This window comes from Pipistrellus hanaki, assembly GCF_964339955.1.
Source record: "Pipistrellus hanaki genome assembly, chromosome: 9".
Taxonomy (NCBI): Eukaryota; Metazoa; Chordata; class Mammalia; order Chiroptera; family Vespertilionidae; genus Pipistrellus; species Pipistrellus hanaki.
In genome coordinates, this window is record NC_140511.1 from 67,516,991 (window position 1) to 67,544,900 (window position 27,910).

General features: G+C 44.4%; 1 long non-coding RNA gene across 1 annotated transcript; it reads right to left on the minus strand.

Annotated features, from left to right (window-relative positions):
• Nucleotides 1-12,737: 12,737 nt before the first annotated feature.
• LOC311627247 lies at nt 12,738-14,249 on the minus strand. Its single transcript, XR_014795869.1, has 3 exons — nt 14,158-14,249; nt 13,696-13,901; nt 12,738-13,113 (listed from the first exon to the last, which is right to left on the minus strand). It is a non-coding gene; the product is annotated as an uncharacterized lncRNA (long non-coding RNA).
• Between the last annotated feature and the right edge of the window lie 13,661 nt (nt 14,250-27,910).

The window sequence follows — 27,910 nt, forward strand, 5'->3', positions numbered from 1 at the left end:
CTTTAAACAACAATCTGTTCTTTCTTTTGGGTCTAAGGATTGTTTTGCTGATCTAGGCCAGGACTGGCTATTCTCACTGGCAAATCACCCAGAGGCTGGCTGGTCTAAATGGCCTTGGCTGGATGACTTGGCTCTCTCTGGCATGCTTTTTTGGTTGTACTTGTATCAAATTTGCTGCTGTTCCTTTGGCCACAGGAAGTCACAAGGCCAGGCCGAGAGTCAGGGTGGAGGATACTTCTCAAGGGGTAAGAGGAGGCATAAAAAATGTTGGTTGTTAATGTAATTAGTCTCCCATAGTCTTTCCAGTTAAACAATCAGCTTTGTGGACTAAGACAATCAAAATCAAATAAATAAATGCATAAATAAAATAGTTGAACGTAGAGGAGCAAGTTATAAATTCAACTAGTCATGTGGCCTCTCCCGTGGATGTATCCTTTTTGAGAAAGTCATCCACGGTGACTGCCGGGCCATCCTTTATTATTACCATTTTAACCGGATGCAAACCCACTGAATTGTCCTTTCATGTTTGATGTTCCATCAGTTAAGCTTCCCACGCAATTTTTCAGAGAGATGTTTTTCTTTCCCCCTGAGGACGTCTGTAACAACCCAGAACACACTTTCCTTGGTACTTGACTCTCAGTTGCTATAAATATCAGACATTCTGTCAGCAGCTCAGGGTCACAGGCTCAGGTTTCCTAAACCAATATCACTTGCCCCTCTGCCTTGAGTTGTGTCTGTTGGAGGCAGTGGATTAATAGGCACAGTGAAGTAGAAAATACAGGTCAGAAAACATGTTTCCTGAATAATCGAGGCAAAAGCATATGTGTGTGGGGGGTGAAGGTGGGGGTGGGGGCAAAAGTACCCACAGAACTGCTTTTAATGCTCCAGGCTTCAGTGTAGTTGAAAAGTCCAATTAAAAAAAAAATACTATGGTCGTGGTGTGGGGCTCACACAGACTTGAGTGTGAGTCACAGCTCACAATTTACCTGCAGTGTGACATCTGGCGAGGCGCTTAAATCTCTGAACTCCAATGTCCTCTTATTTGTAAAATGGAACCCTTCATATACCAACCTCTAAGTGTGTGGTGAGCTGTCATGCTTATGAGCATTCAATAAATGTCCGATGCTAGATTAAAGGAAAAACCTGGACACAGTTATCAGAAGTAGAACTAAGATTCTCTGTTAGTTTAAGAGAGAGCACCTGCCTTCTACTTCTAGCCTTGTCACTAAGTAGAGGGCCATTTAAGCAAAGTTTCCTCATCTGTTGAATAGAGCAATTAAAATGTCCTGTGTCAAATTCACAGCCTTGTTTTGTTGATCAAAGGGCATATTGTACAGGGAGTTCTTTGGCAAAAATAATTTAAAATCCCCTCGAACATGTCTGAAGTAATGCTGCAGCGACGGGTCCCTCCCACATGAGGCTTCCTGAAGCCTGTTCTGCACCCAGCTCTCAGCCCTACCCCTGCTGTGAATGGTGGTGCTGAGGAGAAATTAAAATTACAAGTGTGTTTCCTTCCAGATGTTGCTGCTACAGGCTCAAGGTGCTCTTTTCACTGGGACATCAGGCTTTCTTGAAATAAACAAGAATTCTAGAAACATGACATTGTGCCTGATTCATCGCTTGCACTGCCACTGACTCATTCTCTCCTTGATAGTTTCTTCAACAATAACTTTAATTACATCACTTACTTACCGTATTTTCCGGCGTATAAGACGACCCCCTAATTTTACAGTTAAAACAGGTTTAGGCCTATATTCGCTGTATAAGACTACCCCCCACTTCCGAGGCAACACCAGTTCTTTTTTTTAATAGACCGCCTCTCTGACTCTGGCCAATCTGAGCAGGCTTTTTTTCGTTTCAAAAGTCGTCTTATATGCCAGAAAATACGGTATTGTTTTTTCCCCCCTTGATTTATTCTCTCCCTACAATTCTTGTTTATCAGTCATCTCAGTGATTGGCCCATCTCACCTATGAGACTTGTGCAAACTTTCTGGATTCTAGAAATAGGAACTGAGTTTTTTTTTTTTTTTTTTTAATGTACCTCTATTCATGTGAACATACACCCCCAGGCTGGTATACTTAAAATACAACAGTGGAAAGAACACTTTTGACTTTGCCAGGGTTTCACAGAGCTTATCTTATTGAATGCTCTTAGGCACCCTACAAAGCAGATATGATCCAGTTTAAAAAATGCAGACAGGGATGCACAAAGAGGGGGTTATAGCTTGCCTAAGGTCAGTGTAATAGATTGCAAAAGTGGTCCCGAATCTCTATCCTTCCCTGCACCCACACCTTTTGCCATGTCTTTTGCAATGTCCTCCTCCTCTGACTCTGGGCTTAATCATGTCACTTGCTCTGGCCAATGGGATAGTGGCAAATGTGATCTAATCAAAAGACTGAAAAGTATTGTGCAATCAATTTGGTTTGTCTTCTTTCTTGTACCTCTTTCTTGCCATGAGAACATGAGCAGCTGGCCTAATGGAGGGTGAGGGACATGTACAGCAGAGCTGAGTCACCCCAGTTGTCCCAGCTGAGACAGCTTAGATCACTCAATGGCTAACCAAACCCTTGGCATGTTGGTGAGCCCAGCCATTCTCAGTAGAACCGTTTAGCTAATCATCCAAGAAGCATGAGCAATAAATGCTTCCTGTTGTATATCATGAGGGTTTGTGGTTGTTTCACAGCATCATTGTGACAATACATAGCAGGTAGAATCAGTGTACAGAAGTAGATAGGTCTTTGGAATCAGCCAGGCCCAGGTTTGAATTCCAGTTCTGCTATTTGGAATGTGTTCTTTTCTGAGACTAAATGTTCTTATCTTTAAAATGAGGCAATAATACTTCCCTCAGTGTTTCTGAGAAGATGAAACACAAGGAGAAATAAATAAAGGTCTTGGGATACAGTGTGATCACAGATGATGCTCACAAAATGGTGGCTTCTCTCAATAATGCTACAAAATAAAGAACTACAGGGCCATGGGGCCCAGACCAACCAAACAGAGGACTGTCCAAAAGTGAAGTCAGTACCTTTCCCCCTAGCTCACATGTGATAATGAAGACTAGATGGCTAGGTTCTGTCCTGACAATGAAATGCAGCATTCCTGAATCCTTCATTGTAGTATATTGAGCAAGGATGGGCCTTGGAACAAAAATTAATATTGCTTAAATTGAGGGGCCAAATCCAATTTTTTTGGGGGGCCGGTGGTAGTCAAATAGATTGTAGTGAATGGGAAAGGGGTGTTGCTTTTGCCCTGGGTATGGGTTTGGTTCAGATCAAGGTACTCAGAGCGCTGTTGGGTGCTGTGGCCACCGGTGACTCTTGCTCTGACTCTGTCCTTTGTCCTCCTTCCTGAGCATGCATTCTTCATGACAGATCATTCAGGAAATGTGAATATTTCTCTGGGAGGTTTTGTTTTGTCATTTGGCCTTATTTTCTGGGCCCTCTTCCTTCCTTTGAAGTCATTGTCTTCTTGACATGACAAATGTACTCAGGTAAGCTTCTGGCTAATTATCTCAAGGGAGAAGAAAAAATAAAATGAACCCAAAGCTGAAATACAGGACAATTAACTCTGTATGCTCTCTTAGAAGGTATGAGAACTCTTTGAAAATTAAAAAGAAGCATATACATTTAAGGAATAGTTTTCTTTTTGAACAGAATTAATGTGGGATCTTTTCTACAAAATTCAGCTCTTTTCCTCTGTCCCTCTCCACTCCTGCCCCAGACAGCCCACTTCTCTTTATCTTCTCTGATGGTGGCAATGGGGTGACAAGAGTTAAATGCACCTGGCTCTGCCTTTAAGTCATTGTGTGACCTTGGATCCATCACATGGCATTTCTGAGCTTCAGTTTCTTAGCAGTAAATTTCTATATTCCTATAAAGATTTTTTTTTAAAGGAATGTAAAACATTTTGTGGGTTGATTTGACTCAGCTGGGGGATGGATTCTTTCTTGGCATCTCTCATGTGGTTGCATCAGACAGTAGTTGGGACTGACATCATCTGAAGGCTCGATGGGGCTGGATGTTTAAGATGGCCCACTCTCGTGCTATTAGCTGTGTACTCAGCTGGGACTGTGGAAGGGAATACCTAGACATGGCTCCATCATGGGCTTCTTTCTCACAGTGCAGTGCAGTGTCTGGGATCTGGGAGTGAACGTTCCATGATGAGATGTTCCAAGACACCCAAGTAGAAGCTACAAGATTTCATATGACTTAGACTTGGAGGTACCAGGACATCACTTTTGTTACATGATTAGGTTTCTTGTAATGCTGAAATTTTATAACTTCATGATATGGGTCCACTGTCCTCTGTCACTTAATCAGATACTAGTTTGGGAAGTTGAGCAGAGACCCATCTGGGCTTGGGCACAGAAGAGCTGTGGCTCATGTTAAAGATGCGAAAATATGATGTATGCTTCATCTTGATTACCTGGGAAGGGAGCTCAGGGTAGATTGTCATCTTCCAGTGCTTGTTGTGTTCTTTCTGTGCCGACCTCTGGGCTCTGAATCTGCCCATAACTCTACCTTGTCACTCTCCCCCACCCCCCCCAATAGAATTATGATGTTAGGCATGAAAGGTCAAGAAAGAGAAGATATAATTTTGCTTTTTATCTAGATGAGAAGACAAGTCTGGTGAGCAAAAAATATTGCTATTCACAACAGTGAGTGAGTGTTGAATGTCAAATGGGTGTCACAATTAGAAAGTGCTAAAACATTCAGGGGAAGGAGAGATGAGGAAGGAAGTCTTCCTGGAGGAAGTGACCCTTGATCTGAATTTTGAAAAATGAGTAAGAATTACCCAGGGAAGAAGTGGGAATGGTATTTCAGGAAGAGGTTGTTGTCTGAATAAAGTATGAGGAGTGGTGTGTTAGGGAAAGCAACCCTTCTGGGGTGACTGCATTTGGAGAAGTGGGAGGAAATGGAGGTAGTCAGAGAGGAGGTAGTAGAAGATGGGGCAGAAGATGCAAGCAGGGCCCAGCGTCATGAATGATCTTGGTGGACAGGCAAAAGTATCTCCATTTTTATGGACAAGGACACTTAAAGGTACTTAACTAAGGTCACAAAGCTTGTAACTGGCCACATCAGGATTTGAACCCAGGGCAATCTGACTTCTCAGTCTTGTTCCTCTTCCATCATAGCCACCTGATGTGACCTCAGTTGCTGCCACTGGAGCTCCCAGAGCTTTCCCTCGCTCCTGGCAAGCTAAGGGTGTTGTTTTCTGCATCATTTATTGTAATGACTTCAATTAAAGCATCTTGCCATCTTGTGCTGGATCAGTGAGCAGCTCTAGGGAATCGATGCGCAGGGCTGGCTACCAGGGAAGCAGGTCTCCTCCCCTTCCAATTCCGGGGCTGAGCTCCTGTACCCATGCTTGGGGAGGACTCAAGAAGGAAAAATGGGGGCCAGGGCCAGGCAGTAGGTCACAAAGAGACAAGTGAAGGGGCAGCCTTTGGGTGCTCATCCTCCCTGGCCCTGCTCACTGCTGCTCTTGCCTGCTGCCTTCCTCTGGTTAATGTGGATTTGCAGCTGCAGCTCCAGGACGATCCCCATTTGGCTGCCTTCAGTGCAGGCCCAGTACTCAGTGAACCTTGACCCCCAAGGGAGATGATTAAGTGGCCTTGTCCTAACTTGCTACCTGACCTTGGGCAAGTTGCCTCCTCTCTCTGAGACTTCCAAGAAAGACAACGGGGTAGAAATTGAAATCCACCAGGTTGTTACTCACCATCTGTCTCTCTGACTTAGGATGTCTCTTCTTTGCTCTTCTCTGTGACGGTGACCCCTGTGAAACGAATCAATGGGTGCCCTTGCCAGTTGGCTCCAGTTTGGTTTGGTTAGTGGGAGAGACTGGTAGGAGATTGGAGGGTGGGAGGAGAGAGAGGTTGGAGTATTTCTTCCCATGATTTCTCTGTTGTGTGGCAGGGGTTGTGAAAATGCCCTCTGCTTGGCCACAGCTCCTGCCAGCAGCCCTACTCTCTGTCCCAGCCCTACTCTCTGTCCCAGCCCTCATTGGGCTCCAGCTACATCCCTTCCCTTCCTTAATCCTTTAGGCAGGGGGTGGCTTTGAGTTTTTCCCACTCCTTCTTGGTTTCTTTAATCATGCTTGTCTCCTCATTAAAGTCTCTTTAATTGAACTATGTGAATGGAGTTCTGTTTCCTGCTGGCACACTGAGGGATCCTCTGAACTTCCCTTCCAACTTCAAGGAACTGGCTGACTCTCGGGGCCCACAGTTTGGATTATCTGAGATAGAGAGAGTTCAGGCCCAAGGGATCTAAGCTCCTCAGCAGATTTTTCTTCTTTTCCTCTAGTCATCAACTCAAGAGTTGTAGCTCAGATCGCTATTATTTGGTTCTTGTCTTAACCTACCTTTATTCAGGTGTAACCTATGTACAGCAAACTGCACCCAGGAAAATTGGATAAGTGTCCATTCTTATGCCCAGGTCTGTTATAACAGCTTCTTAATTGGCCTCCAGTCTTAATTCTCAACCCTGCAAATTCACAATTCTCAGGTCAGATCATGTCACTCTCCAGTTCAGAAACCTTGACCGGCACTCCTGTGCCATGAGGCTAAAGCCCAAACTCCTTAGAGTAAGGAGATCTTCTTGAGCTGGACTTGAATGAAACGGCCACCAATTTGCACAGATGCTCCAGTCATCACAAGCTACCCAAGTCACTCCTCTAAGCGATCTGCCTTTATATAAGCTATTTCAAACCTACAATACCTTGCATCCTGCCATCCAGACCCTCAGTACCCTCCTGTGCCTCGGCAATTCCTCTTTGCCCTTGAGCATCAAGCTGAAGTACAATCCCCTCCAGGAGTTCCTCCTTACTGGTGCCCACAATAAGCAGAGCTCCTCTTCTATACCTCCTCCCCCATTTTGTGGGTCTTTTTATTTATTTATTATACTTATCCTGAGCCATAAATGATGTCTATTTCTCTCATTAGAGTGTGAGCAGCTTGAGGTTAGAGTCTGTTTTTCATGTTTGTACCCCTAGCTACTAACACTCTCCATGGTACACCATTCATTCATCCATTCAATAAAGATTTATTGATTGCGTACTATATGGGTTAAGGGATTGTACAGACAGGTGCTCTAGTTGCTCAGCTGCTGTCTCCCAGCACCACATCCACCTTTCATGCTCTGCTTGTGAACCTGGGTTGGGATGCTACAAATTACTTTCTTCTTTGCTGTGGGACTTCCTGTTTCACCAGCAGTGGCTCCAGAGGTAGACTGGAAGGCAGGATGAGAAAGTAGGAACCTGCTCCTTCCTTTCTGCTAAGTGGATCCTCTTGGGGTTGCCTTAGCAATGGTCTTTATTCCTAGTTGAGTAGCTGGTTTTGGCCTCTAGCTCCTTTCAACACTCCTGAACAACCTCCTGTGCATCCTCAGAAGAGAGCAGCAGCTGGGTGGGGTCTGTCAGAGGGCTGGGTCTCAGCTCTGTGGGCTCCTCCTCTGAGTCCTAGATTCCCACTGCTTCCTATACTTCTTACCTCTGAGTTACTTCAGTCCTCTTTTAAAAAAAATTTCTCTCCTTCTAGTATATTTTAAATAAACTTTTATTCAATTGTCACTGTGGAAATATCTAGTGTAATTCTTGTTTACCTGAAGGGACCCTGACTGATGTAACAGGGAAGGTCCCTGATCTTGTGGACCTCAAGTTCAAGTTGGGAAAGATGGATGTCAAAATAATAAAGAGCCCAGAAATAAAAAGTGTTCTGGTGAAAAAATAAGACAGGGTAATGGATAGAGTCTGGACCACTTTAGATTGGGTAGTCAGGGAAGGTCTCTCTGAGATGACATTTAAGCAGATAAAGAAATAGCGTTTGTTTATGGAAAAGCTGGGGAATAATATCCCAGAGAAAGGGACCAGTCAATGCAAAGGCCTTATAGAGGGGGTTGGCTTGCTGTAGTCAAGGATCAGAAGGAACTCTGGAGTAGAGTAGGGAGGGGTGTCAGAGAGGATGAAGTCGGGGAAGGCAGGGCTAGGCTAGACCATCAGGGCTCCTTAGCCATTGCACAGACTTTATTTTTATTCTGAATGTGTTAGAAAGCCTTTGGAGGATTTGACAAGTGACAAAATCTGACTTGCAGTTTAAAAAGATCTCTCTATCCCAGGAAGAGGAGATAATCTGGGTATACAAGAGCAAAAGCTGCATTCTCCCCAGAACAGAAGGTAGGCATCTTGTATGAAGGAGGAAACTAAGCCTGAGAGAACTTACAAGACTTGTTCTAGATCCCCTGGTTTTGGAATTCAGGTTCCCAGATCAGTGCTCCTCTTTGCTTCTCTAAGTGAGACATAACTAATGAGTCCCAAGCAAAGGTTCTCGCCCTAGTCTAGGAAGAGGATGAACTTCCTTGGGCAGCCAGACACATGCTCTTGCCAACGTTCTTGCTTCAGGAAATGTCTGGTGGTGCCCACCTTCTGTTTTGTTTAGTTATAAGAAGAGTTGTGTGTGTGTGTGTGTGTGAGCGACAAAGAAAAACTGGGCCCCTAAGGGATTCTGTAGAGGTTGGCATGAAAGGCCAAGTCCTAAAGTTACACATTCTCTTTTCCTCTTTCAATCCATCAGCGAATCCTTTGACCCCAACCTATTTCCTGACTCTGGTCACGTTTCTCCAGGGACGCCATTTCTATTCTATCCCAAAGGGCACCCGCCACATAGATTATAATGTGGATGATGTTCCCTGGAGTTGTGCAGAAGTTCTGCTTCTCTGCATCCCACTGCTGCCACCCTATCCAGCAGCCATCCTCTCTCTCACCTCATTTATTGCAGTCAAAACTCAGGTCTTATGCAAGGGAAGACCCCGGCCAGGAGGACCTCACAGGTAAGAGTGAAGGATACTGTGGAGCTTGGGATTTACCTTAAACAGGCAGAAGGGGTATTTTGGGTAGAAGGGAGGGTTCTCTTTTTAAGTGGAGGTGGCAGTAAGAGAAAATACCGATGTTTCTATATGCTTCAGGCAATAGGTCTGTGCTTTACTGAAAGAACTCTTCACCCTGCAGTTAATACAACCTGGCATTGTGGGGGGTTGGAGGGAAAATGGCTGTATGCGATCCTGTAGTGCTACGGCATTTTTCTCCACAACTAGGAAGAGGAAGAGATGGAGGACTGTGGATGAAGCCAAGACATCTTTTCATGCTCGGGAGCTGGAGAGGCATGGGTGTTGGGAGGCCGCAGCGTCTCAGACCCACTTCTAAGCAGGCTCTGTGTTCTGATGGGCCGCCTCTCCCTGCCTCAGTTATCCCTCTGACTCACCACGTTCTTTCTCCCTGGTCAGATCCCTGTTCTGTCTGACCAGGCTAGTCCCCACACCTGCCACAGTGACGCCTGGGATTGGCTGGATTCTGTGAGGTCCAGCCAGCCAGCTTCTTGCCACCATCAGATTCTTTTTCCTCATTAAACAAATGAATCACAATCCTAATTAATTTGAGCAACAGAATTTATGTAACTACTCCCAGCAGGATGTCTGCTCTCAGTCGGTAGTGAGATTAATTCCTCTCTCTGGGAAATTCCAGCCGTGCTGGTCAATAAACCTTAATGATGACTGAAATCTCCCATCTGTCTCTGCTCAGGGCAGGTAACCCTGCTAACCAGACACCCGGCAGCTTGACACAGTATCCCAGACACCAAGGGGACAAGGATGAGAATGTCCTTGCCTAGATGGGTCCTGAGCCATGTGGAATACACAGTAGGTGTTCAATTAAGGACAGAAACTGCCCATTCTAGGGGTGTTCTGAATCACTTGAAACTCACAGGAAGTATTCAGTTTCTATTTATGAAAGGAATAAGAGAGACCGTGTGTTGCTTGGATACTTGTAAAATGGTCTCAAGCTGCTGAACTGCCACCAAGCCAGTCTCTGGCTTTTTCCATCTTTCAACCCTCTCCTTCCCAGGACCATACCTGCTTTAGTCTCAAACTATTTTAAACTTTCTGGGCTCAGGGACTTGGCTCTTGATGTTCCCTGCCCTTGAACTATCCCAGTCTTCTCTCTGCAAAACAGGCCCCATGCCGGCTGCATGGGAGGGAAGGGTAGCGAAGTGGAAAGTATTCTGGAATTAGTTCTAATTCTGGCTCTGCCACTTACTCATTGTACTTTGCTTCTCTGTTCTTAACATTTTCCTTGTATGTAAACCACACGAGGTTTGTAGGAAGACTAAATAAGAAAACATGGTGAAAGTGTATCTCACGATGGTTGACTTATTTAGTGACAGGCAGTGTTTTAGGCAATGGGGTACATTGGTGCTCAAGACAAGATTCCACCTCCCAAAGGACTTCTAGACGACAATAAGAAATAAAACAAATATACAATTTTAGTTATGGATTGGTGTGCTCAGAGAAAATAAGAAAAATATGTTATGTAGTTCTCTCTCTCCTGCATTGATTTAAAGGCACAAAATACAGCACAACAAGGCACAACTCACAAGGCACTGAACGCAAATGCATTCACGATATTAATAACCCCAAATAAAGGTGACCACCAGAGAAAGGTGAATTAGAGGATAAGAAAGAAAGCTAAAAAAAAAAAGAGTGCAAAAATGAAATTGGGAAAAGGAAAAAAAAAAAAAAAGAGAAAAGAAAGAGAATAAGAAAGAAGAGGGGAGCTGAAACTGGTTTGGCTCAGTGGATAGAGAGTCGGTCTGAGGACTGAAAGATCCCAGGTTCAATTCCGGTAAAGGGCATGTACATTGGTTGTGGGCACATCCCCAGTGGGGGGTGTGCAGGAGGCAGCTGATAGATATCTCTCTCTCATCGCTGTTTCTAGCTATCTATCCCTCTTCCTTCCTCTCTGTAAAAAAAATCAATTAAATATATTAAAAAAAAAAAAGAGCCGAAACCGGTTTGGCTCAATGGATAGAGCGTTGGCTTGGGGACTGAAAGGTCCCGGGTTCGATTCTGGTCAAGGGCATGTACCTTGGTTGCGGGCATATCCCCAGTAGGGGGTATGCAAGAGGCAGCTGATCGATGACTCTCTCCCGTCGATGTTTCTAACTCTCTATATCTTTCTCCCTTCCTCTCTGTACAAAATCAATAAAATATATTAAAAAAAAAAAGGAGAGGGGAAAAAACTATTTATATGGGGAGAAAACTCCACTAGAACAGTCACCAATCCCAACAAATACCAGCAACAAATACCTAGAGATGAATGCAAACTACAAACAACTAATATCAAGCGAGGGCAAACAGAAGCAACAAACAAAAACAGGAAAAAAAAAAGCACGAAACAATCTCACGAGCATCACCCCCCTCATATAATCAACAATCAAGCAAACAACAACAAAAGGACAGAGAGAAAAAAAAAATTTGGATAGTGAAGAAAGAGAAGAGAGAGGTGTGTATGGACTTGGAGCAGGGGATTGGAAACTAGATATATAAGTAGGGTGAAATTTTAACAGGGGGTAAAAAGAAGAAATAGGGAAAATCTAAAGCAGGAATAGGGTAAGAGAAACAGGACAACAAAAGGGGAAAAGTGAGGGAGTGTTGGCATAAAGGTAAAGTGAGATAGAGTAAAATGATGCTAAAGGAAAGCTGAAAATAGAATGTAGAACACTAATCCCTAAGTATTGATAAAACAAAGAGAAAATGACACTTAAAAAAAAGAGGTAAAATAGTAGTAGTAATAATACTGATTGAAAATAAAAATGTAATAATTAAAAAGGTAAAATCAAGTGAGGAAAAAAATTTAGTTTCTTAAGTAAAAGAAGAAAAAGAAGTGCAGTAGTGAAGGTCATTCATTTCCTTTACTCTTCTGTGTGGCATGCCTGCTTCCTAGTCAGGACCATATTGAAGTTCCCTGCGTTACACTGCTCCTCAGTGTTGTAGGCCACAGTCCTGATTTTCAAGCAGGCAGTATTTCTTTATTTCTTTACTCCTTTATTTGTGCTTACACAAGGGTCAATTTGTGATTCAACCCCTGGGTGGGCAGTATTTCTGCATTGACCTCCGGGTCCATAGGTCCTCTCTAGCCAGTGTTAGATTTTGTTTCCCCTGTGGCACTTAATACAGGGTTTGGGGGAAAGAGTTGCCTCAGAGCTGGTTCTCTGACCGTTATTCCCCGCTCTGATCCCCAGGTTCCACAAAAACAACTTTCCCCTGCAGTCTCTTAAGAGTGTCCCCAATTGGGTGATCCTATGTATTGGGCTTAGTAATCAAAAGCAAGGATTTCATCAGGGGGAAAAAAGAGCCAGAGTAAGTGTGCAAACTCCGGGGCTGTGCGAAAGTCTGTGCAGTCTTTTTCTCCCTGGGGTCTAAGCAGCAGCACACTTTTAAAAATTTTAGGCTGTCTTTTTGCGCCCAGTTCAGCTACGGGTTGGTTTTTAGCAGCTCTGCGGTTCCCCTTCCACATTGGCGGATCACACCAGCCCCAACTGCAGCGGATTTTTCTGGCGGCAGACTTCCCCAGGTCCTCCTCCGGCTGCAGCGCGCGTTTCTCCTGCCACAGAGATCCTTCTTACCGGTCAATCTTTGCTACACAATGTGCCAATAGAGCAAGGTGAATGCCCTCCCGCCTGGGTGCAAGGTGCTCAGGGAAACCGTTCCCCTCGCTGGGGGAGAGGGCACTTGGGTCCCCAAACACCACGGCCATGAGTGAAGCACGGTTCACACTGCCCTTTACTGAGAAGTGGATAGTGACACTTTATTTGCAGCCTCTCCCTATCATTTCGGTCCTGGGAAGGATACAATGGGGAAAATGAGAAGAAGGGGGAATGAAGCAAATATTTAAATAATGCTTTAGACATGTGAGTATTATTTAATCTTTTAATTAAATAATAAGTTGTCAGGAAGGTGAGGTGGGATCAGGGCCTGGCTCAGTATGCCAGAATCTAAGGTGACTATGCTTTGCTTCTGTAGGGGCCTCCCATAGGGGTGGACCTGGGAGGCAGGAGTCAGTGGTTCTCATCACTGGGGATGTTGGGTTGCAGTGGGGGTGTCCATCTGTAGTAGGCCCGAAGAACAAAGAAGGAACCAAGGGGATGTCTGAGTGTGTGGGGAGAGGCCATATTCACTCCCACCAGGGCAGGGAGGCTGGTCTTGCCTCCTACAGTGGGTGCTCAGGTCAATGCCCCTCCTTCCAATTACCGCCATCCTTACATCTTCTCCGGGTTTCTGCTTGGCCTCAGAAAACAAAAGGGAAAAGAAAAGTCAAACCAGAGAGAAAGATAACAGGATAAAAAAAAAAAGAAAAAAAAAAAAAGATAACAGTAAGGAGAATAGAGTGAAAGCAAGACGAATGAAACAGAGGGGGGAAACAGCTGTGGGAGTGGCTGATGGTTTGAGAAGTAGACATCTTTTTGGAAGAAGCTACAGCAGCAACAGGTACTTGGGTTGGGACAAACTTATTGCACCTCTTCAGCTGCCAACCTCTCACTCACAGGGGCCCAGGCACCCATGGGCCAGAGAAACGGCTTTGCCAGCTCCACTCACTACAGACTCCCTCTAGATCGGGTTGGTGCCCTCTTGTAGAAAAGCAATTTCTGGAAGGTGATTACTTCTCAACGGAGCAGAGCTGGGGCCAGGGGACAGCCCTTTTCTGAGCATGTCACCCCCCCCCCCCCCCCCCCGAATTTCTGGGGAAGGAAGTTGCCTGGGCCAGAGTCAGCAGGTGGGTGGAGGGAAGGGCTGGAGACAAGGGTGTGGGGAAAGGAGAGAGGAGGGCTGGGGGAGGGACAGAGCTCCACTCTCTTCACCCACACTCACCTTTTGTGCTCAGTTATTCTGCCTTTCCCCCAGGCTGTAGGGATGGCGTGGATATCCCCTGAAAAAGCCCATCGGTTATCGTCAGCTTCTGCACGTGGTGTTGATTGAGAAAGTGGAGAAGCCATCAAATTCAAGGCTCATTCAATATTGTGGGAGCCGATCTTAGTTAACACGTGGTGAGATGGAACTTTTCAAAAGGACCCTTTCTACAGGAAAGAAACAAAACCACCTGTGAACAGGGTGGGTCGAGACCCTTCCACTTACATCTCTATAGCCCCCTCCTGTTCGAGTCGGCACGACTACAAGGCTGCGTTTCTTTTGAGTCCACAGTCAGAGACTAGTCTTTCTAGCGCCGTCACCCATCCTAACCCCCAGCATTTACATGGTGCTAAGCCTTTCCCCTTCCTCCTCCTAAGCTGCGCGTGGGTCTAGGCTGGCTGGACCGATCCTCCGCACGCCCACCTGCCCGTGATGTATTGGATCCGGAGGTTAGAGGAGAAGGTCTGGGGAGCAGGGCCCTCTCCGTAGGCTCAGCTAGCCAGGAAACTGTAGGCGGGCCCTCCAACGGCTGTTGGAAGCGGTGCTGCTCATTGGCTCAGCAGAAGTGATCGACAGGCCAATAGCCCAATGAATGATGAGTCTGGAAAGCCAACTGGCAGGGACCAGCAGGTTCTCTCCTCGTGAGATCTTGGGGTAACGGTTCTGGTGAGATCAGTTTGGCTTGTTCCCAGTCCAGATCCAGCATGGTTGTAGGAGAGGGTGCAAACCAGTTTTCTCCTTTGTAGAAGGAACACATTTTGGGTCTACAAGTACAAAATTAATCCTTCCAGAGAATATGGGACTGTCATACTGAATGAACCACTTAATGAAAAGGGGGCTTGATTTGGTAACAAGTTGAGGGGAGAATGAGTGGGCTCTAGGGAGGAAACATGGGCAGGAATGGGGACAAAAGACTCAGGAGCCCTCTGAGGGCCTGAGCTAAAGGTGTTTATCGCAGCTTTCTTAGACTGAAATGCCGAGGTCATTCCTGGGGATATGATGGGGTCACTACTGAGGACGCTCAAAGTCTAGAGGCTGGGGGCCAGGCTGGCAGGCAGGCAAGGCAGCGGCTGTGGTGTTTTTGTCTATGGGCACTGGACAGGCATCTGCAGGCTGGCTAGGATGGTGACAGGGGAGGCCTGGACTAAGAGATGATTTCTTAGGATATGTAGGGATGGTTGAAGCACAGAGATGCTTTTCAGAGCACAGCCGGAGAAGTTGTGTCCCCTGAGAGAATGGCAGTGAGTCACTACATGACTTTGTAGAAGAGGAAGTCAGAGATGGAAGAAGGATAAGGCAGGGAATTAAGAAAATATGACAAAGGGAAGAGTATTATAGGGACCTGAGCTCGAGTTCCAGAGAAGCTGAGCAAACATATGCCTGACACATGGTTGCTACTCAGTATGTGCTAGCTGCCATCATCATCGCTCCTCTTGGGAGGACGGGGAAGGAAGGGGCTGCTGAGTCTAATAGTTACAGTAGGATAGGAGCTGAGTGAAGTAAAAGGGAGAACTAGGAAAACAGGACATTCCAGCGACTATCCTTTCCAAATCTAAAGAGTCCTGTGAGAAGTGAGGTGAGAGGGGGAGGTACAGTGAGGCAGGCCCTGGGTGAGCTATGTCATCTTAGGCATCAACCACTGGTGTGGTTGATGGGGTGGGTTTTAGGGAAGAGCCCATCTAGTTGTCTCTCCTGAGGGGTAAGATTTAAGACTCCACTGGAAATTCCCATCAGTCATTGTCACCAGGTCCAACTTACTTAGAGACCACTGTTATTTGAGGATTGAGAAGGAAAGAGTCCTTTAAAAGGTTCTGAGCTAAGGAAACCATGTTTTCTTTTCTGTTTTATTTTTTCAAAGGGCAGTATATATCATTGGAGGCTCCTGAATACTTTGGAGTACTGTTCATAGTGCATACAGTTCATAAAGGTTCTGAACAGAGGAACAGAAACCCTGTCATATAATTTTTCATGGCCTTTCCTACCTCACTAGTTTCTGTGTTCCCCTTTATCAAGCTATTGAATCAAAGGCATTAGCTGGCCGCTATAGAGTACGCAGTGCTGAGGAAGCTAAGAGAAGGTGATGTTGAAGGAAGAGTGAAGAATGCCTTGAGTCCTCAAATGACTCAATATGGATCTGTTGAGGGGTGGAGAACTGACAGGCTCACAAAGTGTAAAGTTACTTGGACTAGCTTACCCAAGCTAAGGGGCACTGGTCCACAATACCTGAGGCGGGGGGGGGGGGGGGGGGGGGGTGGGGGGAGGGGGGGAGCAGCAAGAGAAAAGGGTAGGGAGGAGATAGGCTAGAGAGAGACATGGGAGACACAGAAGACAAGGATAAGAAGGACTGAGGCAAGATGGAGTCCAGAGACAATAGGTGCTGAGGCTGGGTTGAGAGAGCTAAGGACACCGCCCTGAAATGAGCTAGTGAAATTGCCAAGTCTTCAAAGTCTTCCCTATTTGTATCAATATTTCCAATGATTCTTAACAATTTAAAAACAGAATGTATAAAGTTATCAGAGTTTCCCAAGATTTCAAAAAGCATCGCATTTACCAACTTACACCCATTTTACATAAACCTTTCAGAATCCTACTGATGCTCCTGATGTTCTTACCATGGGGTTCAGATCTGGATGACATGGGCAGGCGGTATTTGTGAGAGCTAAATCTAGGCAGCTAGCTTCTTGAAGCTGCTCTTTTTTTTTTTTTTTTTTTTTTCACCCTCATGGACTAAACAAACAGAGGTAGAATGAGCTGATCTGGAGAATCTGTGTTTATCATATTGGGATGTGGCAAGATAGTGGCATTGCAGTTGGGTCACAAATGCGGTGACTCATAGTGTCATGACAGGGGTTATTGGCCCTGGAGCGGAGAATCTGGTAGAGCACTGTGATGGCGGGTGAGCAGAGCATAGACTCACAATAAGGCTAGTTTTTGATTATCTTGGATGGTTTGCACGTGGTCAGTGACTAGAAATGCTTTTCTGATAAATGGAGTAGAGACCCAGGCAAGAAGCTGGTAGGAAAGTATGGGCTGGGCAAGAAGGACACAGCCACAAAACAGGGCCCTGAAGCTAACTGTTGCTAATATGGGAAGGTTTTCTTCCCCTCTTCTCAGAGGGCTATCCAACAGGCCAGTGAGGGTAATTAAGTCAGAGATAGAGGAAGAGGAAGTGAACAGATGAACGAGGCAAATGAATATTCTAGAGAATACAGAGAGGGGGAGGGAGTGCCATTGAACTGATTCTTCTTCAGGCTCATCTATGGTCTCTTGCTACTGCTCTTCACTAGATGGTCCTAATATAGCATGAAGGATATTTAGAAATGAGCCCAAGGTTTTCTGGGGCTTCAGAAAGTGGCCTTTATATTCTATAGCACTTCAGCTAAACCTTCTCAATGTGTAGGGAGTAAGTACAGGGTGCAAACTGGAGATTCAGTGTGGGAGGGCAAATGCCTTCCCTGAGTATTGATTGAACTTGTGTTGGTTACTCCGGATGTGGGACATGTCCAGGAGGAAGGGGGATGGTTGGCTGGCCAGAAGCTAATTACCCCTGACCTCACAAATCTTACCCAAGGTTTTCCCTCACACCAGCAGGAAGTAGTGGCCGGGTCTTATGGCCATGAGGAGATTTTGAGGAGCTGACGGGGAAGTCAGGTAGGCAGAGAGGACTTACTCTGAAGGGAAAAACAGCCTGTGGGAGGAGGGTGGATAAGCACACGAATCATGTACTTTCCTCTGACCCTCCTAGTCTTGCAGGTGGCTTATCTGTGAGACTTGACTTCCCACCCTTCTCAGCCTCCTAAGCCTGTTCTCTGTCAGGTATCTTACAGTAAAATGAAGGAGAGGGCGTGAGGGAGGAGAGGCAAGAACAGGAGAAACAGAAATGGGGAGAGACTGAATCAAACTGATTTCATACACAGAGATAGATACACGGAAACAGTAACAGATCCTCTGTGTGTCTTTTGCCTTTCATCATAGTGATTATGCTCATTCTCAAGGGATATTTACTTCCTCACTAAAGAATTTAGAGCCCTCTGCTCTTACCATAATATTTTCTGAGGTAAACTTGCATTGGGTGCCTCTACTGGCTAAATAATGATTCTTTTGTTTATAAAGAGTTGCAGTGATTCAGAGATGGTGGTCTTATACTGGTTTCCAAACAATTTAGAGCATTTCTGGGAGACAAACCATGTCAGCCACCCTCTTTCCCTTCTACATGGACAATTATGGGGGCAGATAGGACAGGGATAAAATGTGGAGTAGGAAGCAAAGAGCTTATGAGGCCTCTAAATCCTCTAAATCTGCTGAAATAGTCTTGTTGGGAGAGGAAAGGAGTGTTAAGGGAGGTGGACAGAAATGGATAGAAGAGATGATAAAAATCCAGTGGGAATGTTATGATGGAGGAAAGTCAAAGAGTTGATGGATTGTATTATGAAACCACTAAGTTTGCCCATAGGTCACAAATAGAGATGGTTATCCTTCAATTCTTTCTTCTACTTGTGGCATAATTGGAACTTAATGCTTTTAACATTCAGGACTGATGTTTTGGTGAATTATTTTCCTAGTTGAGGATGGGAGGAATTCCATCAGGTGGGACTTACAGGAAATACAACTTCCCATCCTTGAAAAGAATTTTTGCACTATCGTCTTTCTCTGACTACAGCTCCCTATTTCTCCTCCAAAGCCCCTTTTATGAGAAGTGCCAACAGGCAGGGTTGCCATGTTAGCTGCAGCATCATTGCTCCCATGGGAGTGGGCAGAGCCCTTTCACCATAGCAGCCCATGCATGACAAGGCTGAAGTTTTACTAGAGGAACTTTGAGAGTGGAATGAAAAATAAAAAGCCAACCAAACAAGAAAACCAACAAAGTAGGAAGATATGAAAGACAGGAGTTAAGAGATCTTTTTACTGGCTGGTAACCTGCTGTGATCCTAAGCTTAGATATTAGATATTTGGTTCTATTGGATTCTAAACCTGTTCTCAGCTTGGTCTTGTGACAAATGGACAGCTCCCGGGGCTATTTCCTCCACAGAAGCGTCTTTGTCTTTCTTGGGTTGGGGAAAGACCTTATGGAAAGACCTTAGACTCTAAGGTCTAGGGGCCATAAAGCTCATCTTTACAGGTTTTAGTTCTATCTCCTTCATCCTCTGTTTTATGTCCCGTGTTCCAGCCTAGACTCCCTTTGTTGATTAGTTAGGGTGCAAAGTCTTTTTTTTTTTAATATATTTTATTGATTTTGTACAGAGAGGAAGGGAGAGAGATACAGAGTTAGAAACATCGATGAGAGAGAGTCATCGATCAGCTGCCTCTTGCACACCCCCTATTGGGGATATGCCCGCAACCAAGGTACATGCCCTTGACCGGAATCGAACCCGGGACCCTTTAGTCCCCAAGCCGAAGCTCTATCCATTGAGCCAAACCGGTCCCGGCTAGGGTGCAAAGTCTTATCTAAACTTTGTAGGGGCTGTTGTAGGAGTGGGGAAGGATGTTAGGCTTTACTGAAAGGCAGAGCAGCATTGTCAGGTCATTGGAACAAAATGCTGTCCAAGCTCATGTTTCATTACTTTTTTCCTTTGGATGGTTCTAGGTTCCCCACTGCCTCACACCCACACATCCTCATCCTCCCAATGGATACACAATCCACTTCACATTTTTACACAACGAATACTAAAAATACCAGCACTATCAAAGGAATTTTCTCAAAAGGCAAGGGTTATTTCTTCCCAGAGAAGATGGGTTTGGAGTGTGTAATATAATACAGAGTAAATCCCAAAGAATATATGAGCATACTCAATTTTTAAAAGTATGCATTATTAATGTTATTATATATAAATAAAAGAATTTGTGTAGCTGCTAAAATGGTGGGCAGGCAGGTGGGAAGAACAGGGCGAGGCAGGGGGCTGCCTTCAGGAGCTCTGGAGACTAGTGGTACATTCGGGACTCTTCTTGGACATTGCCAGACTTATGGGTACGTGGCTTGGGCCTCAGGATATCATTCCAGGGCAAATATGTGGGAAATGTGGATAGCAGAACTCACGTTCCAAGTGACTTTAGGATAAGACACTCTGTGACTGAGGTTACTGAAGGCGGCTTTAGTGTAAGGATGAGAATAGTGTGTGTTTGATGTGAGCAAATCTGCTTCAAAGGAAACTTCCTGGAAGGGGTGAGGAGAAATCTGGGGAATGGTAAACCTCTTAAAGTAGCCCTAGTGTGTCCACGCCCATGGCAGGAGTCCCAAGGGGAATTCGGGTCCCCTACTGGGAGGCCATGGGTCTCACTGCTACAGCATAACTGTGGGGCAAAACTTTTGGGCCAAGACAGTTTCTTCTGACGCCATGAGTCTTCGAGGAATGAGAGCCATGATGGTGATTTGGGATGATCATTTACTAATGATAATTTACATCATGCTCCTCTATACAAGGTATATTCTTAGGGAGGATGAGCAAGCAAGAGGAACCTCCTCTGTAACTTTTCTCTTGGAATGCTTCAGGAAGAAGACACTTCTGCTTCTCATCCCTTTGTTTGCTCTAGTTCTCCAGAGTTTCCAACTCTCCCCTCTGATCCCCTAGTTAATCCTTGATCATTGCGTGAAATGAAGACAAGTGGCCAGGCAGGGGAGATCATGAAGAGTAGCTTCATTCAGAAACCTTCGAGTCCAGACTTGTAAATGGAGCCTGAGAACATGGACAGACTAGATAACGCTTAACAAAGCAGCGGGGAGGGCAGGGTCATGGTGGCCCTCAGCAGGCTAGAGTCTAAGGTGCCTATGTTTGGCTGCTGTTAGGGACCCGGTGGCCTCTAAAGTTAGGAAAGTATTGGAAGGGGCCAGCAGTAGAGGCCTTCTGGTGGGGAGCTCTGAGTGATGTGTCTGGTCTTCCTGTGGATAAGCGAGGAAGCTTCCAGCAAGGTAGAACAATGCAATGGTAGGAAGTACTAGGGATCATCTCTTTGCTGCCCCTCCTGCGGGACTGTACTGTGCTTGTGTGCCTGTGGCTAAGGGAATGGGGACATTCTTCTGAATCCACTTCCTAGTTTAATCACTTTGTAGGCTCTCCCAGCTCTCCTGAGGGGAATAACAGGACGGTTTAGGAGAAAGAGTGGGGTGAGGGCAGAAAACGGACCTAAGAAAACAGACAGGCGTGTGGAAAGTTAGATAAGACAGTTGAGGAAAAGGTGACAACCAAGCTCTTGTGTTCTATCAAAAACTATTTTGGCCCTCTAATTCACAGAGCATGGTTATGGTGTTTTTAAAGCGCTGCAGGCCTCAGGAAAAATTTACTTCCACTGTGCATTTCAGATAAATCCTCTGAGCTTGGAGAAAGTGTTTACTTTTACAGAAGCAGGCCTGGACTTGGTCAGGATTCGTTACTTCCATCTTGTTGTTGTCCGGGAATGTGGTAGGGTCAGCGGAGCTACAGAGGTAGAACCCTTTCCTGCCAGCTGCCTTCTTTGTTGCTCTCCTTGGGGTGTAACATAAAGATAATGCCTGAAATTATTTGTGGTCTCCCCCTCCCCACAAAAAAGGGTTGTGAAAGGAGGAGGGCTTGAGTGTGGGAAAGGCTGGTTTTAGGAATCAAAGAATAGGAGGAAGAAAGGAAACAGACCCTCTCTAGGTAGCCCTGATTAGATCCTAGCAATATAGGAGAGAAGCCTGGAACTGGAGAGGGGAAGAAAAGGAATGGGAGGTGAGATGAAATAAGGAAAAAAGTTAGGTTTCTCCCAGTTCACTCAAAGCTCATTCTTTATTTGAGTTACTCCACTATGTCTTGATCCTGATGGGAATGCCCAAATGCAATGTCTGGGGAAGGGTTGACACAATTCCAAGGGAGTGGACCTTGAACAGTGCCCAGGTACTGTGTGTTTCCTTCTCAGTGTTGAGAGAAGGTAGGCAGAGCCACCACTCTTTTCTAGCCTCTTCCTAATCTCTTTGCCATCCCAGATTGGTTTTTCTCTCTCTAAGCCCTCTCTTCAGATTAGTGGTATTAAAAGAACTGTGGAGTTTGGCAAAAACAAATGCAGATGTTTGAGGTAGCTTTTTGAGGTATGAATCTTTCAATTCTACCTGAATTTATATCTAATAATTATATAGGTGAATAACAATAATATGTCAGAGGGTGGATAGCAGGGAGAATGAAAAAACACTTTCCTTTGGCAGACCAGAATCTAAGGTGAGAAGACTAAGACATCTAGGACATGGTAAACCTAGTTAAGTGAGTCATGGGTTGAGGACATTATGGCAGATTGGGTGACATAAATGGGCCTGGGTTATTCCTCCACAGATGGTATATGGAGAGTGTCTGATAAATGGGGAAGGCTGCTTTTGAGGGGTCTAGACTCCGAAGCAGTGTATTCAGAGGAAACAGAACATGGTCAAGTTGGCTCCTCCTGCTGCATCAGCCTGCTTTTGTGGCTGGGTGGTGGTAGGTGCCCTCTCGCCCCTTGCTCATAGCTTCCTAAGGTTCATTTCCATCCTGAGGGGGGAAAAGAATTAGATGAGCTGAAGGAGAGTTACCAAAAGAGGGAGAAAACCAGATAGGGATGGAAACCCAGAAAAGACTACATATACCACTTGTAGTCTTCTAAGTCACTCTTCCTAGGCCAGCTGCCCCTAAGAAGTATTCTTCTGATTCATCAGGTCTTTAGACCCATATAAAGGTTGAAAAAGGGAGGAAAACCATCTGGAACTATATACAAAGCCACTTCTGCTAAACTTTCCAAATTTGCAATGGGCACCATCTTGGTGAAAATGCACTACTCACCTTAATTACCCACGGGGCTTGGATTTGTGTATGAGAAAAGGGAAACAAAGGGAGAGATTTTCAGTCAGGGATTGTTAGAAGGTGATTTCTTCCTGGTTTCTGTGAAATCCCTGAAAACAGAGAACAGGTGTTTTTTATTTTTATTTTTTTATCTCTGTATCCTAAATGCCTAGCATATTGTAAGAGCTCAATAAATAGGTATTTATTAAGCTGAATTACTTGTTGAATTTCCATGTGGGTAAATAAACAGAATTAGCTCCTGTAGTGAAACAAGGGACTATCAAGGTAGAGGGTGGAGCATGCGATGGTCTGAAGTTAAAAATCCACAGGAAAGAAGCAGACTATAGCCCAAATAACCACTATTAGGAGTGGAGATAGAATGGGAATGGGAAAGGGAGAGGGTTAAAGGAGGCAGAAAAGAGGAAATGTAAAGAGTGTAGAGATGAGGTAACCGATGCAAGACTATCACCTTCAAACCTGTGCATGCTTCTTCATAAAGTTCTTAAATCTTCAGTCTTTCCTTTAGGTTGTAGTTCTGGCGAGTAGGATCCCCTACCCCTCAGTGAAGAACACAGCACAGTCAGAGACTGCTGTTCCTTAGGACTCGGGAGGTAGAGGGTGATTCCTCTGGTGGTGTGAGAGTTGGGGATCAAAGCTCTAAAGACGTGGGGGACATGTAACGGTGGACTTGGAAAGAAGAGGTGTAACGGAGAAGAGTTACTGCCTAAATGGAAGATAACTAGGAAGGGCAACAGATAAGATTTGCCATCTGTAAAATCGCTTAGAGCTGACTTGACCTCCTTGCTTAGAACTGACTTGTTACATGCTGTGTCATTTGGAGGCCTCTCAAGTTCATCAGGAGCCCAACAGTCTCTATGTTACTCCATAGCAATCTGTCAACTGGGAAATGCAGCTGTTGCTGTGAGGCAGTGCAGTCATGACTACAGATAAGGGGGAGTGGACAGGAGACCCCCTAATCTGACCCCTGGATCCTAGAATGAAGTGCCCAGTTCTTAGAAATGTATGTGTTGGGAGGTACCTCAAAGGTCTTCTCTCCTAGTGGTTCCCAGACTTGGATATGAAATTGAACCCCACTCCCCCTAAATTTTTTGGGAATAATGAGGGGTTTTTTTTGTCAGTATATTAAAAATCTAAATATAATCTTCAATCACTATCATTTTACAAGAACAGGCATTTCAATGCCACAAAAGTAGGAAGGATATAATTGCAGGATAGATATTGCTTTTATGACTTGCTTTTGGGGACAGACAGGCCAACACTGGTACTGAGGAATATTAATCTGGTCTTTTTCTCTGCCTTTGTTTCGACAGTAGGTAGGGCTAACTTGAATATCTCATACTTGGAGCCAAAACAGACTCCTGGAGGGTGGGCAGCTGCCAGAGATGCCAGGAGCAACCACTGTTGCACATCATACTGGACTAGCTAGTCCCGATTTCCTTAGTATGCAGGAGAGTTTCATGTCTCAGAGTTATTTTTTTGTGTTCTTTCATCAGCAGGGAATTCAGTGCTTTCCTCTCCTTCACATTTTGCAAGTGGCAAAATTCTACTTATCCTTTAAAACCAGCTGAAATGCCATGTCCTCTGAAATCTATCCTGAGAACGTTTCCCACTGTCATATCAAGAAGGCATTTTGGATTACTTCTCTCTCTTTTAGTAGCACTGTACTAGTATGTCTTAATTTTTCATTCATATGCTCGATTAGTGGTATGAACGGTATGGTAAGGTGATGACTTTCCTGCTAGTTTGGGGGCTTTTTGGGAAGCAAGGACTGTTTACTTTTTGTATCCTCAGTGCCTAATATATGGGAGGTTACTAAGAGTCTAACTCATCAGGAGCTGATAATAGGGAGTCTTATTTGTTGCTCTGAAATTGATGGCCACGCCTGGCATCAGGTCTCTTGGCTTTGGGTAATAGGCATTCATCCAGGCTGGCAGCTGTTTGATGCTTTGGGTATTTGACAGCCTTGCCCTTTAGGGGTGGCCTTGGAGAGTTATCTATAGAGACTGGGATCCAGAGATAAGACTCCAGTTTCAGAAATTGTAAAATGAAAAGCAAGATACCGGCTTGCTTTTGAAGACCAAGTGGCAGAACAGTGGTTTTATCTATTGAAACCCTGTTTGAGGAAAGAACTGTTCATTAGAATAGTGCCAAAGGCCCAGAAGCCAGAACCCAGGTTCCTGTGTCAGAGCAAGACCACCAGCAATTTGACATGGCCCAACTCTACTGGGTATTTCCTAATAGTTTTGTTACAAAGCTGGCCCCTTGGTCTCCGAGCTGCAGATGGGGGACTGACTGGTGTGCTTCCTGCAAAAGAGCAAGTCACGGCAGATAGACCTTCAATTTGTGTTTAAAAGACTTACGATAGAGAATACTCAACTTCACAGGGTAATTCATTTGCGGGATAGTTCTGATTATTTTTTAAAAGTTACTTTTATTGAATTGAAACTGTCTTTCTTATAACTAGAACCAAAGGCCTCATTATCCTGTAAAAGTCCAAAATCTTTCATCTACATAAATGTATGAAGAGAGCCAGAAAATGTCCCCACTGATTATTGTAAAACTTATTAGTGTCTCAATTATTCCTTCTCTCCCCCTACTTCCCCAATCATTCTTTACAAAATATATTTTAGTCCTTCCACCCTTCCTTGAACTTGCTTTAGACCATTATTGTCCCCTTAAATGTATTGCTGTAGTGGGACAAAACTGGACACAGAGGGTATAGTTAAATCATTACCTGGATATTTATAGTTCAATTAATGTAGACTGCAGAGGTTGCAGACAACAAAAACCCCAATCTCGGTTATTTTTTCATTTGAAGTTTGTATGGCTGATAAACCAGGTTATCCATTTTACACTCAGTGCAATTGATTTCCTTTTCATGCAGGATTTACCAACTGTGCTTAGTAAATTCCATCTTTTTAGGTTAATGTCCTATTTGTTGAGATAGTTCTGAGTCTTAATTGAGTCAGGCAATATTAGCTATTCCCCTATTTTGTGAATTAGCATATGTCAGTTTCTTTGTTTCCATAATTTAAAAAAATGTGAGGGGATGGAGCCAAGCAGAGTGTGACTATCACACTGTAATGGGTTTGCCTAGTTGTCCTATTATCCTGTACACACATCTCTGCCTGGTTGATGAGGATATTATGAGACACTTTTGTCAAACACTTTAGTGTCAAGGTGGATAATGTCTGTATTGTTTCCTCCTATTCTTAATCTCAGTCACCCTATCAAAATAGGAAATTTGATTAGTGGAGCATGACTTGTTATTCGTGAACCTATGATGGGATAGGTTTGTCCTGACAGATAAGAGGAGGATAACACCAAGCTATATCTATTTTTGATGCTAATGTCCTTTGAGCAAGACAATATTCTTTCTGATTCTGTGTTTACCATACAATATTCTACTCTAGTCTCTTCACTGGGCTGTCTTTCCAAGAAGGACATGTCGTATGTAGAGAACACAGGCTGGCAAATTGCTAATTGCAAAAGAATTGAGTAGCAGTTGAGCTTTAAAATCTGTTTCAGGAACTTGGTGAATGTGAATATTTTCACTGAAGCCTGACTGAGGAAATGATACAATCAAGTTTGCAATACATATTCCGCACATGCCTCTACTTTACCAAGGGTGGCTACCTAAGGAAGATCAGCCTAAAACAGCCAACCAGAAATTAGATGAGAAATCCCTTGTACATCCTTACAATGGGATCAGGGAAAGATACCTGGAGGGGTGGGAAGGAGAAGTCTGTTGTCTATTGCTGACTTTTATTATTTATTCCTTTCCCTCCTAGACTCCCAGAAAGGACTATACAAAGGAAATTGCATGGTTAATTTGTTAGCTTGCTCTACATGGGCAGTTGGTATATGAAAGCCATGAGGCTTTTACTAGAGGTTATGACAAATTGTTAAAATCCAGTAAGAGTGCTTTCTTTTCATGATACATCTAACTAGTTGCCTAAATCAAACTGGTTACATCCATGAGTTTAATTATGAACTTCAACCTCAGGTATTCTTGCAGCTCCTTGCTACTACTGCACAGTCCAAGGTCTTAGCAGGCCAAGGTATGTGACTCAGTCACAAGTCTGTCTGGGTTAGGACCAGTAGAGTTTCTTCAATTTCCTCATTCATGCTTGGGAATGAAAGGGAATAAGATCTCTTGTTATTTTCTTGTCTTTTTCCACTTTCCTAGGGTCTTGCTAGGGAGCGGGGTCTGGTAAGGTACATTATTAGACATTGCCTTCTTTCTGCACTTGGGAAATCCTCTACTTAAATCCCCTGCTTCTCATAGGCACCCTCTTCCTCTACCTCCAGCAACATGGACTGAATGGATTTGGGCTTTTCCCCAAACCAAGGAGTCTATTTTAGGCTGCTTCAGCTTTTTGACATGTCAATGTCCCTGGAGCAAAGATTTAAAAGCCTAAGGTTACCAGGTTGAAATTGGAGGTGGAAGAGAGAGAAATGTTTAAAAAGCTGCAACACAAAGTTGATATCTAAAAAAATGATACTGAAGAAAATAAATAAATGATCCTGGTACAAGTATGTATTTAATACCACAGTTGGTCCCTATTTCTTCCACTTTTTTCTTTGTTTCCTGATACACACTTTCTCAGTCCTACTCTCGGGGACTCCTGTCTTATGACTGCTTTGTCTTTTTAATGTGGCTACAATAGAGAAGATGCCACTCAATCGGCATCCTCCTTCCCTGCTTGTTGTTGGTTAAATGAGTACCTCACCTCTACCGTGATGAGGTATAGATTCTGAGAACCTCAGAAAGCTCTAGCTCTAAATGTGTACAGAATTTCATACAAGTTTTGTTCTGTAAGCTGCATGGTTAGTATGCAAAGTTGGGTCATTTCTTTACACCTTTAAGGGTTCCTTGTGTCATGATGGCTGGTGTGGCTTCTGCTGGAGCTCAGGGGCAGAGGATAATGAGGGGCAGAGTAAAGGTTGACATTCTCTAAACAGAAATGTGTCCACAATCCATTTTCATTACCATTTTCATTACTTCACCCACTTCATTACTATTAAGAAAATGTAGTAATGACTGCCTTGATCCAATTCCCAGTGAATCTCAAGGATTCCTTTGAGACTATCCCTTGTCTTCAGAGCTGTTCCTGTCATTATTCTAACAAGATTTGACCTTGAACATTTGTGCTGAAAGATCACCTTCTCTGCCTACTCTCAATATTCAGACTTTTTCTGGGGACACAGAGTGCCACCAGGCCGCTAATAGTTCCTCTTGAAAGCCCAACTTGCAAGACTTGAAGCTTGTTAGAAGTTGAAAGAGTACAAGCTCAATAACTGGTAGGTTGCGCCACAGCCTATGTTTAAAGATCTATTGATCTGTACATAAAACAGAAGGATTCCAACTAGTACCATGTAATTTTCCCTTTATTTAG